An 11,246-nucleotide genomic window follows, 5' to 3' on the forward strand; every position below is an offset into this window, starting at 1 on the left:
ATGGTCTGGTATTTATATAGTGCCTTTTTACTCATTTGAGCGCTCAAAGTGTTTTGTACTGCAAGTCAAAATCAATACCTAAGTGCTTTCTAACATTCACACACACACACTCACAGTATGTTGAAAACATCAGGGACAACTCTGGGTGCAGTATCTTTCCCAAGGATACTTCAGCATGTGGACATGCTGTCAGGCATCAATCCACTGACCTTCCTGCCAGCAGATGACCTGCTCTAACAGTAAAACAGTAAGTAACCAAAAGAGGCATACTAAATACTGTCTGACTATTATAATTTAAACTTCACCAGAATTAAATCTCTTTCAGGTTAAAGGGAATCCAAAACTCAAATCCACACAATCCTAGGACTATCGCACAAGGAGTTGGTGATGGTGATGTAGGGTTTTTGTTAAAGATGGCAATGTTTTTCAGTATCAGCATCATAGTGTGGAGAACTGGTTTTTATACTTTTGTGGAGGAGGATAAAACTGAAGGACAATAGAAATTTAGGGTTAATTGATGCAATAAAAATGCAGTTTCTTAAAAGGGCCTGTAATAAATTGGGTCTCTAGTATTTCCTAATATCGATACAAAAGTCCTGACTCTGAATGTGTATTCTGCCTCTCATGATGCTGTAGACGAATGTCTCTTCCTCTGCACACACTGATTTCAGTAGGACTTTCCACACTGCATGGTGGTACATCTCTGCTATTCTCCGCACTCACAGTTTTCCTCTGGGACTATCAGCCCCGTCACTTCCTCTATTACCCCCTCACACACCCTTACATCCTCCTACACACACTCTCACGCACACATCATCTCCCTCCCACCCCGCGGCGACATGCGCTCCACAATGGAGAACAGAGTGGTTTGGGAAATGATGGCCATTTATAACTGCCTCACGCTGTATCAGAACACCTCACAATGTCTTACGCACACGTGCACACACACACACACACACACACACATCCTAGTATTGAGAGTTTAGCAATGGGGTTGCAACAGAGATAGGAGACAAAGAGAGTACTGAATAATGTCACACACACACACACACACACACACACACACACACACACACACACACACACACACACACACACACACACACGCACATTTAACTGCACAGATGAGCTCTGTGCAAAACTGTCATGTCACATCCAAACAGCAGATGTCTTGCATGATTTTGGGATACATGTGTAGAAGATGGACATAACTTCCAGTTCTAAAATTGAAGCTTTTATGGAGCTTCTTAACCTGGTATTTTTTCTAATGGCCAGTAGGGGGAAACTCCTTTAATTCCAACAAAAGAAGGCAGTGACACATTGAGACAAACAACCATTTATGAATGCATTTTGACTGTGGAAGGAAGCCATACAACATACAAACTCTACATAGAAAGGCTCCAGACTGGATTTAATCCTTTGAACAGCTTGCTACAAAGTGACACCATAGCTTTAGAAGGAAAATAGTCATCTAATCATTTTATGGTCTCTTTCACATTTTTGATTCTTCCGTGAATCGCATTATGGGCCAACAAACCAACTGAGTTTTAACATGAGGACAATCAAAATGTTGCTGTATTTCTTTTTTTCCAATTTAAAGAATGATATTGTATGGATACAGATAAAGACTCCAAGGCATTTTCATGGAAAATACAGGTACATGGAACCATAATTAATAACATTAGCCATTAAGTCAGTGAGCCAAAGCAGTGAACCATCATCTGGACATCCACGCTGCTCTTTCCAGATTTAAATGTGAGAAAGAGCTATTGTTTTAGAAGTTCTGAGCAATAACTAAAAATAATAAAACTGATCCTCATTAGTGGTCAGTGTGAATTGCCTGCTTTCACATTTGTTTCACTCTTCTTTCAGAGACGGACAGAAGAGCCAGTGACTTTGTATTAATTAGGCTGCTTGTGGGAGGCTTTCTTAAAAGCAGGCCATCACATGGATACTGATGCTGTATTGTGCATACATTTGTATTTCTGTGAATGCGCCTGCGTGTGAGGCTTCGGCCTGTCACCGAGCTGGATGGGCTGTCACTTTCTTAATTGCCTGAGCCTGACCTCGCCCCGCTCTGCTCAACTGGCTAATTACTGTGTCTTTCCAGCCAAGAGATCGAAATGAATTCAACTCCATTCAAAGTGAGACTACTGACATTGTCATCATACAGTACAGTAGAGAAGATTTGTCCTTCTAGTGATCTATTCTACTCCCTGAGAGTTTCATCACTGTCTTGCAAACAAACGGTGATAATAAAAGTAATGTCATGGTTATATAATTTTATGTCTAAAAACCCAACCTAATGGATCTTTAAACTTGGTTCAAATGTACAGACCCAGACAACACACTCACCTGTGCTTTGAAAGAAAAAGTGACTATGAGACAAAATCACGAAAAGTAAAAGTTCAGGAGGACAACTCCCTGCACAAATCGAGAACTTGTCACGAGTGCTAAGGAATGAGAAGGAAAACAAGAGTGTCAGAAAAAGAGCGGAGTGAATTGAATCCTGATTGAAATCATGCAAATGAAATGCTAATGGCATGCTAATGAGCGAGGGGAGGGAGGGAGGTGTCAGGTAGGAGGTAAAGTTTGGTTAGAGAGCGAGCTGGCGAGACAGCAGGCAAATGGGCAACGCTTGGGTGAGCAGTGAGCGGGCTACCCATGATGCCTCGATAAGAGAAGGACCATTAAGCGACCGAAAGACGGAGAGATGGGGAGAGAAAGAGACTTGGAGAAAAGGCCCCGTGGGCTAATGAATGCTGATTAATTTCCAAATTACATTTCACAACTTTATTGGTTCCCTTTTTTTCCTCTGGTGCACATTCCCCATTAAAACCACCTCCCTGTCGTTGAAATCATGTGTATTCTTTGCTTATTAATTTGTAGTCTCTTGTCTTTAAAAGCCCCATTAAACTTGTCTTTAAAGCCATCTGAAGCTGAAGTCACGCAGTCGCACTGCAGAGACAGCAATTCAGAAAAGGAAATCTGTTTGTCTTTGCGGTCTTGTGCGCTCAGAAAGCTTGAGGTCCTTCAATGTTTTTTTTCTCAAAGACTTTGATGCTGAATGCTATGCAATGCAATTTGGCAAAGACAGTAACTCTTTTCAAGTATCTACTGATCTGTGTAAAAATATTTTCACTGTGTTAGCTAACTGAACTTTAGTGTTACATTAGACTCTAATAACACTTTTACTAACCACCTTTACAACTTCAACTTCCTTTACGTCTACTTGTGTCTAATCAGCCAATCACATTGCAGCAACTTGGTGCATTTAGGCATGTAGAAATGGTTGAGATGACCTGCTGAAGTTCAAACTGAGCAGAAGGGGGAAGAATGGTGATTTAAGAGACTTTGAATGTGGCATGGGTGTTAGTTACATACAGGCTTGTCTAAGTATTTCAGAAACTGCTGAAACTACTGGGATTTTTCTACACAACCATCTCTAGAGTTCACAGAGAATGGTCTGAAAAAGACAAAATATCCAGTGCGTGGAATTTTTAGTAAAAAATAATCATGATCATCATTTTGGTCATAATCATGCAGCCCTAACCTTAAATATTAAATAATTACAAGTGGAAATGAAGATTAATGAAGCTTTATGGAGTTTTGAGAACATAAGAAAAAGATCTTCACCCAAAGAGTAGTAGGACGTTTCAAAAATCCCCTGAAGTTAGCATCTTTAGCCATGCTAGCATAATATGTTGCCATTAGCAGTTTACTATTCACAAATACACAATAGCCACGTTAGCCACCTGTTATCATTAATATAAAGGCTAATGGACTGTAGTTAGATAATAATAATTATTGCAGGTTTGCTGGTTCATGGATGGAAAAATAAGCCATGGGAAAGCGGATTACAGACACATGAAGAACTGGGTTTGCGACTGCGTGGAGTAGCTTGAAACCAGAAACAGCACAGCCAAATCAAACGGGTTTCAGGCCTGAAGAGTAGAGCTGAGGAGATGAAGAGCTGCAGACTGATTTAGACTTCTGCAGGGAGTCTTTGTAGGCCTAGGACGTAACCTAGGTAAGTGGCTCCTTCTAGGAATTGACTGGAATTTGTGAGTATTGATGCTATAATTATTATTCCTCATAGACACTGGTTGTTATGCAATCACTAATGAATTCAAAGACGTTGGCAAAAAAACAAAACAAAAAACAGCTGGACATGCACAGGAGGAATGAACAGGCAAATGGCAAAAGATACCATGTGGAGTTGAGTTTTGAGGGCAGTACATGCAGGTTATGTGGTAAGGATTCAGATGGGTTTGCAATTATGATGTAACTATGGCATTGTCCCACTAAAGCATAAATTACATGCAAGGTGCAGCAGTGTGAGTGATGGATGAGAGGTGAGGCTATAGGCAGATGTGCACAATAGATTAAAATTTCTAAAATATATAAAACATATTTTACCTTCACAGTCTGTAATGAAATGATCGAAATAGTGTGCAAAAATGAGTAAAACCTCCAAACTTAATTTAGTTAAATCCTGTAATTCAAAATTTAGTAGAAAATTAACAACTTAACTTTATCATGAAATAACTCATGAGCCTCGTCTGTACATTCAAGTGTTAACAAATGAGCGTTTCCAATATTTAGTTTATTTGCAATATTATATTTACTAATGTGGTCAAAAATCCCTTTCCTATCTTGTAGTCCTGTCATGTTACTGCTAGTTTGGCCTTTGCCTTGTTTGTTGTCGCTCCATGCTTTTCTGTTCTCTCTCTTTCCGCTCCGTTTCTTCCTATCATAAGCGATTTTCCCCCTCTAACTGCTCAAAGGTGATCACTGTATTGTTGACTTTTCGTCTATAACACTGTTGGGTTATAGACAACAGAAAGCACCTTGAGATAAATACCTAGACGAGAGCTGGTGCTTTTAACAAAAATTGAGCTAAAAAGAATTGCTGTTTATTAAATTGTTTTTATGAGGAAAACTCTAAGATAGATATTCACTATAAATCTGTAACATAAGATTCTAAAGAATAGGCCGTTCTTGCCTTGCTGCAATCCAAATTTCATATGTGGGAAAATAAATACTAAACAGGAAATAAGATTAGAAATATTACACCTCCTGAACAGATTTTGGAGTCCTTGGGAAAAAGCAGTGCGATACTTTGGCAGCACAGAAATGAACTCTTAAGAAAAGCTTACAATTGTTTCGCAACAAAAAGTAATCACGATCTAATCTGAAGCTCTCTGTGTAAGTTAATCATTTTTAGTTTCAGTTAAGTAACTAAAAAAAGTCTCTACTGTTCACGAGCACCTTCAAAAAATCTTAAAGTGTTTATTTCACCCCTTCTTCCTTTTTACACTACAGTCTGTCAAGAAGATGTACCCCAGTCACTGCTAATGGAGCCACTCCATCTTTTCTCACACAACAACAATCACAGCTGCTTCATTTGCTCCTGTCAGTGTCTCCAAGTTAAAGACCTTCTGAGAGACAAAGAGCAAATACCTTTGTTATGCCTGTCGGGTTTCCTGCAGCTTTTACAGAGGGATACACACATGCTCACACTCACACACATGCTCACATATGCAATCATCAGCTGGGAAAGAGGGTGCAGAGTAAAAAAAAGAAAAAAAGAAAAAGTGATCATCTGCATCGCCCTTATGTGTTGGAGGTGAAGAAGAGCACCTCAACGGCAGGCGAGCACAGGGAGGGAAAATGGCAATATTTAAAATAGGAGACACAACTCCATTTCTTTTTGAACAAAATATTAATGATCTTTCATTTGGATCTCATCACAGATGCGGCTGGGAGAAAATTGCATTCTGTGTGGCAGAAGTCTGGGGAAGACATGAGACAGGATAATAGCCAATAGGTGTTTGGAGAGAGGGAGTCAGAATGAATGAGAGAGAAAAGACAGAGAGAAACAGAATTGACAAATTCCCATGATGGGTATGCCATGAGAGGGGGAAGGAGGAGGGCGGGGGGAGCAGAAAGATTGGAAATTGAAATTTATGACATTGAAAATGACTATGACAGAGACAGAGGCAGGTCCCTCTTTGCTCTCCCCTCTTTGGTAGCAGTCAACCTTGCAATGGGGGCAGATCAAACAAAAATAGGCTGTTAAGGGGGCAGAGGGGGCGGCAGGCGCTAAGCACTGCCGATGGGATGGGGGGGCGCGAACGAAGGAGGGAAAGCGGTGGCCAAGGTGGCGGGACAAGGGGAGGGATAGAGGGATGGGATGGAGGTATAGACAGAAGTGAAGGAGGACATTAAAGGAGGAAATGATGATGTTGTCAGTGAGCGATGTAAATCACGGCAGCTACATAGTCAACAGATACAGTCGGCTGGCTGTGCAGGCCAGGGCCTGTCTCAGCTGCTGTGGCACTGACAAATGGAATATTTTCAGAGGACTTAATCAGAGGAAAATGGGCTTTCATCTGCTCGCCTACCCGCTCTGCCGCTCGCACAGAGAAATGATTGCCTGTCGCTCTTCCTCTCCCTGTCTCTTTCTCTCTCACAGTCATTGAATGTGGCCACTGAACCCTGCAGAGGTTACAAAAAGAGAATTTATCAGTTGCGCTTTACAAAAGGATGTAGGAACACTGAGACGAGCGCAGTGCCATTCCCCTCTGTATAATGGACTTTGATTAGAGAACGCTGATAGGTTTTGTTTTGCTTAAATGAAAACCGAGAGAATACATTTCAAAAGACAGAAAAGTCAGATTAAAATGGGAATTACTTAGAATGCTCCAACACGTGCACCACCAAACTTTTCAGCCTTCCTTCAAATTCACAGATAACTCGCTGAGCGTAGTCGAGCTTTCCCGACAACTTTGATAACTGCTCACGAGGAACTTTGTGTTTTTCTGCGAGAAAGTAAAAAAGTGTGCCATCAGAGCTGAGAATGTCCTGAAATACTTTAGACATACTCATCATCCACTCAGTAAAACCTATTACTTGTCATGAAGGCCTCATTTCCTACAGTTGGGTTTGATGTAGTGCACGTCTGTAGGCCCACAGGAGCAGCAGATAGGCCTCCGCAGAACAGACGGCCGTGACATGATCTATTTCTCCCGTGATGAATGTACCAATCTGCTGCCCTGTTGCCCTGTCCGCCTAATTTGTTACGATGTGACAGCGTCTTTCCTATGATGATGAACTTGCTGCTCGTGTGTACCAGCAGGTAAGTGGGATGAAAATGTCGGGATACCAGTGAATCGTTTACATTTTCCTGAGTGATGGAATTCAGAAAAGGTTCAGATACCCCCATTATAATTTAAATGTAACTAATGCACTTTAAAAAAAAGTTTCACCAAATGAATCTAATATCCAGAGTGATTTCTAAAAGTTTGCTGCTAGCTGTTTCTTCAGTGTCTTTTTGTTGAGTTGAAAGTTATTAGCTTAGCTTAGCATAAACTTGATAGGTTAAAAGTTCAAAAATACAGCTTTTAGCATTTCTGATCAATATTATCTCGCTTTTAAAATCTAATTGATTATTTATCTAAAATGTCAGTTTACTTAAAGTGTTATTTTTTTAATTTCTTGGTTGGACAGGGTCAGATATTTACGTGAACTTTAAATGGTATTTATATAGTACTCTAATGGAGCACTCAAAGTGCTACAAGACCCATTGAAACACTCAGTCACACACACATCTATGCAGCACTTTATTCTATGGATAAGCACCTTTGCCGTTCGTGCACAAACTCACACTCCCTGGGGACAACCTGGGGTTCAGTATCCTGCCCAAAAAAACTTTGGCATGCAGACTAAAGGAGCTGAGATTGAACTACTGACCTTCTGATTAACTAAAGACCAACTTAACTGTACCTCCTGAACCACAGCTGCCCCAAAATCCATGCTTAAATTGCCTGAATACCTTTTGTCTCCCTGTCCTTGTCTCCCTAACCTTAACACTCAATCATGACAGAAGCTTCAGTCGTCCCAAATTTATTTTGGACCATTTAATAAGCTTTGATCCTTTTAAGCTAATTTTAATTATCACTATTAAATAACAGGAACCACTTTCTCTCCTTTGTTTTTCAGTCTGATGCATAAAATGCTCTAATCTGTGACCACTCATTATAAATAGGCAGAGGGCAGTCAGTGCTGTCCGTGGTGCTGAAGGAAGCGCATCACAAAAACAGTTTTTTCACCAACAGGGTGACACCCTGTGTCACAGATTTAGTACACAAGGGAAAATGACCTGGTTGTAGCAATCATAATGTAAAAGTGCTTCTGTTGGAGGTGAATGGCCGAAATGGTATTTTTGATGGTGACGTGTTGCCTGCCAAGTTGTTTTTGGCTGCTATAATGCATTAGTCCACACAACCCCTGGCGTGGTGCTACCAGGCCCTGTGAGAGACGACAGTAATGGCTTGTTGAGCTTCTATAAGGCCGGGCCTCGGGGCCGGTCACAGCCATATCTCACACGGTATCGATCAGCTCAGAGCTAAGTGTGGCCCAGAGCCCTTCATCCCTTCGCCCTTCCTTCTTCATCTCCCACTCCCCCTGTTCCTGATCCTGTAAAGGTATAGCTGTACTCATGTCAGCTGGGTAATTATCATTGATCTGCTGCTGCAGAAGGTGACAAATTCTGCTGTTGGTCTAGCAGCTGATCTGTGCTCTGTCACGGCCTGCTGCCCTGGACCTGTGGCTTAATGCTCATCATGCAGAGTTAACACTACTTTGTTTGATTTCACCTCAGACTTCTTTTAGATCAACTTGAAGTGGCACATGAAGATCGGTTCTAATAACAACGATATGTTAGACATAGTGAAATAAAACAACCTGATGTGGGTTATGTGCTTGGAGCTACAGTCTGTCGGGGAATTTCAGAGTGTGACTGAACGACAGCAACGCAATCCCTGGAAGATAGTTCATTGCATTACCTAGCATCGTCATTCACGAAACTTGAAAGTTTTTCTGCTCTTCTGAAAGAAGTTTTACAGCCTTGTTACCAAGTATGTGGTTTGCACACTTCTTTGGTCTCATTGAGCCCCAGGTAAGCTGCTGCAGAGCTCAGAAGAGCACAGATTTGAAACAGAAAAAAAAGAGAAACTGATGTGTGAGGTCAGTGCCATCCCAAGGCAAATTTTCATCTTCTAACTTATCCTCTGAGATCTGTTCTTTTGTACACACACACACACACACACACACACACACACACACACACACACACACACACACACACACACACACACACACACACACACACACACACACACACACACACAAGGGGTACGCAGGTTAGAAAATGAGGTTTCTTTCCAGTGTCTTCTGGCCAGGATTTGTATCGTTTAGTCTGAATGTGAATTCAGGGATTTTGCAGTGAGTGCTCACTCTGTGGAAGAAGAGCTGCTGATGACCCATTTAAGCTTTCTGAAAAATGTCCAAATGAAACACAGACTGACATAAGTACCTGTATGTTATGTAGGACTGTTAGATGCACTGGGTACCGTTCACTCCCTTAAAATTAGGCATTTTTTTAAACCAGTGCACAATTTCCCACACATTTAGGGCTCCAGAAAAAAATACAATAAAAAAAAATCAAACAAGCACTTTATTGTGATATGGAGAACGTTTGAGCAATGTTGAGGAGACAAAGTCATTTACAACAATCTGTCCTCCATGGAAACTCATCTGAAAGAAATAAGAGACATGACGACAGAAACAGAAGTTGGATGGTTTAACGTTGTTTTTAATTTAACCCGGTTTGTTAAACCTTTCTCTATGTAATAAAAGCTAATCACCTTGCACAAAAATGTAGCTAATGATTGAATTAAAGTAACAACAATGTCATAAAACAACAACCTAAAAGTAAGATATTTGGTAATCTATTCTATTATTTTCTTTTAGATGAACTCAGGACAATAGATCTTGAAAAAGATTAAAGCTCTTCTTTAATCATTGATGACTTTCCATCCAAAACCCTTACCTTAACTACTGATGATTTTCAATAGCTTGATGTGGGCCAATGTGACACACACACACACACACACACACACACACACACACACACACACACACACACACACACACACACACACACACACACACATGCACATAGGCCCCTGTGTCCACTAATCTATAGCAGACAAATGAGGCTGGGCTAACAGACTGGGGCAGAGAGAGAAAAGATTGACTTGGAGAGAGAGGCCTAATTAGCAGAGGCTCATTAGGAGTCTTTAAGAGGCTGTGATTAGGGATGTTTGTTCACACAGCATGCTGCTGCTGCTGGGCTTAATGACTGGGACTGATCACCAGCTAGTTTAGCCTACGGCGTGACGACGGTGTGGTGGAGGGCTGGAGCATGAAAGAAGTGTACAGCAGTGTGGCTGTGTTCCAGAGAGTCATTTATCTGCAGTTAACTGATATTAAACACAGGAAGAAGAGCATCTTTAGGCTCATTTGACACCTTACACCTGAGACATTTATGCATTGAAAAATCATAAATCCCATCAGTGCTAACCTAGAAGGCTGAGGTTAAAAATGTTATGTTTATGCTGTCATTGTAAGGTTTAAACAAGTTAATCAGAGCCGAGCGGGGGTGCTATTAGGTGGGTTTGGCTAACTTACAGATCCAGATTAACTGTTTCCCCCTGTTTCCTCCCGGTTACATGAACTGCCAGTGTCCTGCCTATGTTACTGCAGAAAAACAAAAGTATCAACCCTCTAAAAAAAAATTCCTGCTTTTCAGAGTTAGCAGATGGTTCTGAGCATGACGTTCACCTAAATCTGTAGAAGCATTCATAATAATGTGTCCTCCTCTGATGTTTATGTGGAGTCTGAATCTAGCTGAGTGCATCTTGTTTCTCTGTTAACTAAAAACCGATCAGGCCGCAGGGATGCATAATTTGCCTCTACGTTTCCTGTCCTTTCGAGAAACTTAGAAGCCTGTAAGGGCCTCTCAAACCAATTTCAATATTCAGTACACCACCTCCAACAACTTAAAAGTTTACCACTGAGCCCGAGCTCTTGGCTTCATAAACCCCACACCCGTTCCTCTAAATCTGATAAGAGCCACAGCGCTATTGTGATACGATTTTCCCCTTTGGAAGCCCGTCCATGATCCCGCATTTCCCTGAGTCCTCCTCGTTCCACTTCTTGAACTGGAGTGGATTGTCTGGAATAAACTCCAATCCTCCTTAAAAGAAGAGATCTGGGGGGAGGGGCGGTGGCGGGGACAGAAAGCTGAGAGGATCAAGGATGTGACGGCCAAAGCAGTGGCTCTGACAGAGCAGACAGTAGAGTTAGCAACTCTGTCTGCCATCCTTTAATTCTGTTAT

This window comes from Pelmatolapia mariae, linkage group LG18 (assembly GCF_036321145.2).
Source record: "Pelmatolapia mariae isolate MD_Pm_ZW linkage group LG18, Pm_UMD_F_2, whole genome shotgun sequence".
NCBI lineage: Eukaryota > Metazoa > Chordata > Actinopteri > Cichliformes > Cichlidae > Pelmatolapia > Pelmatolapia mariae.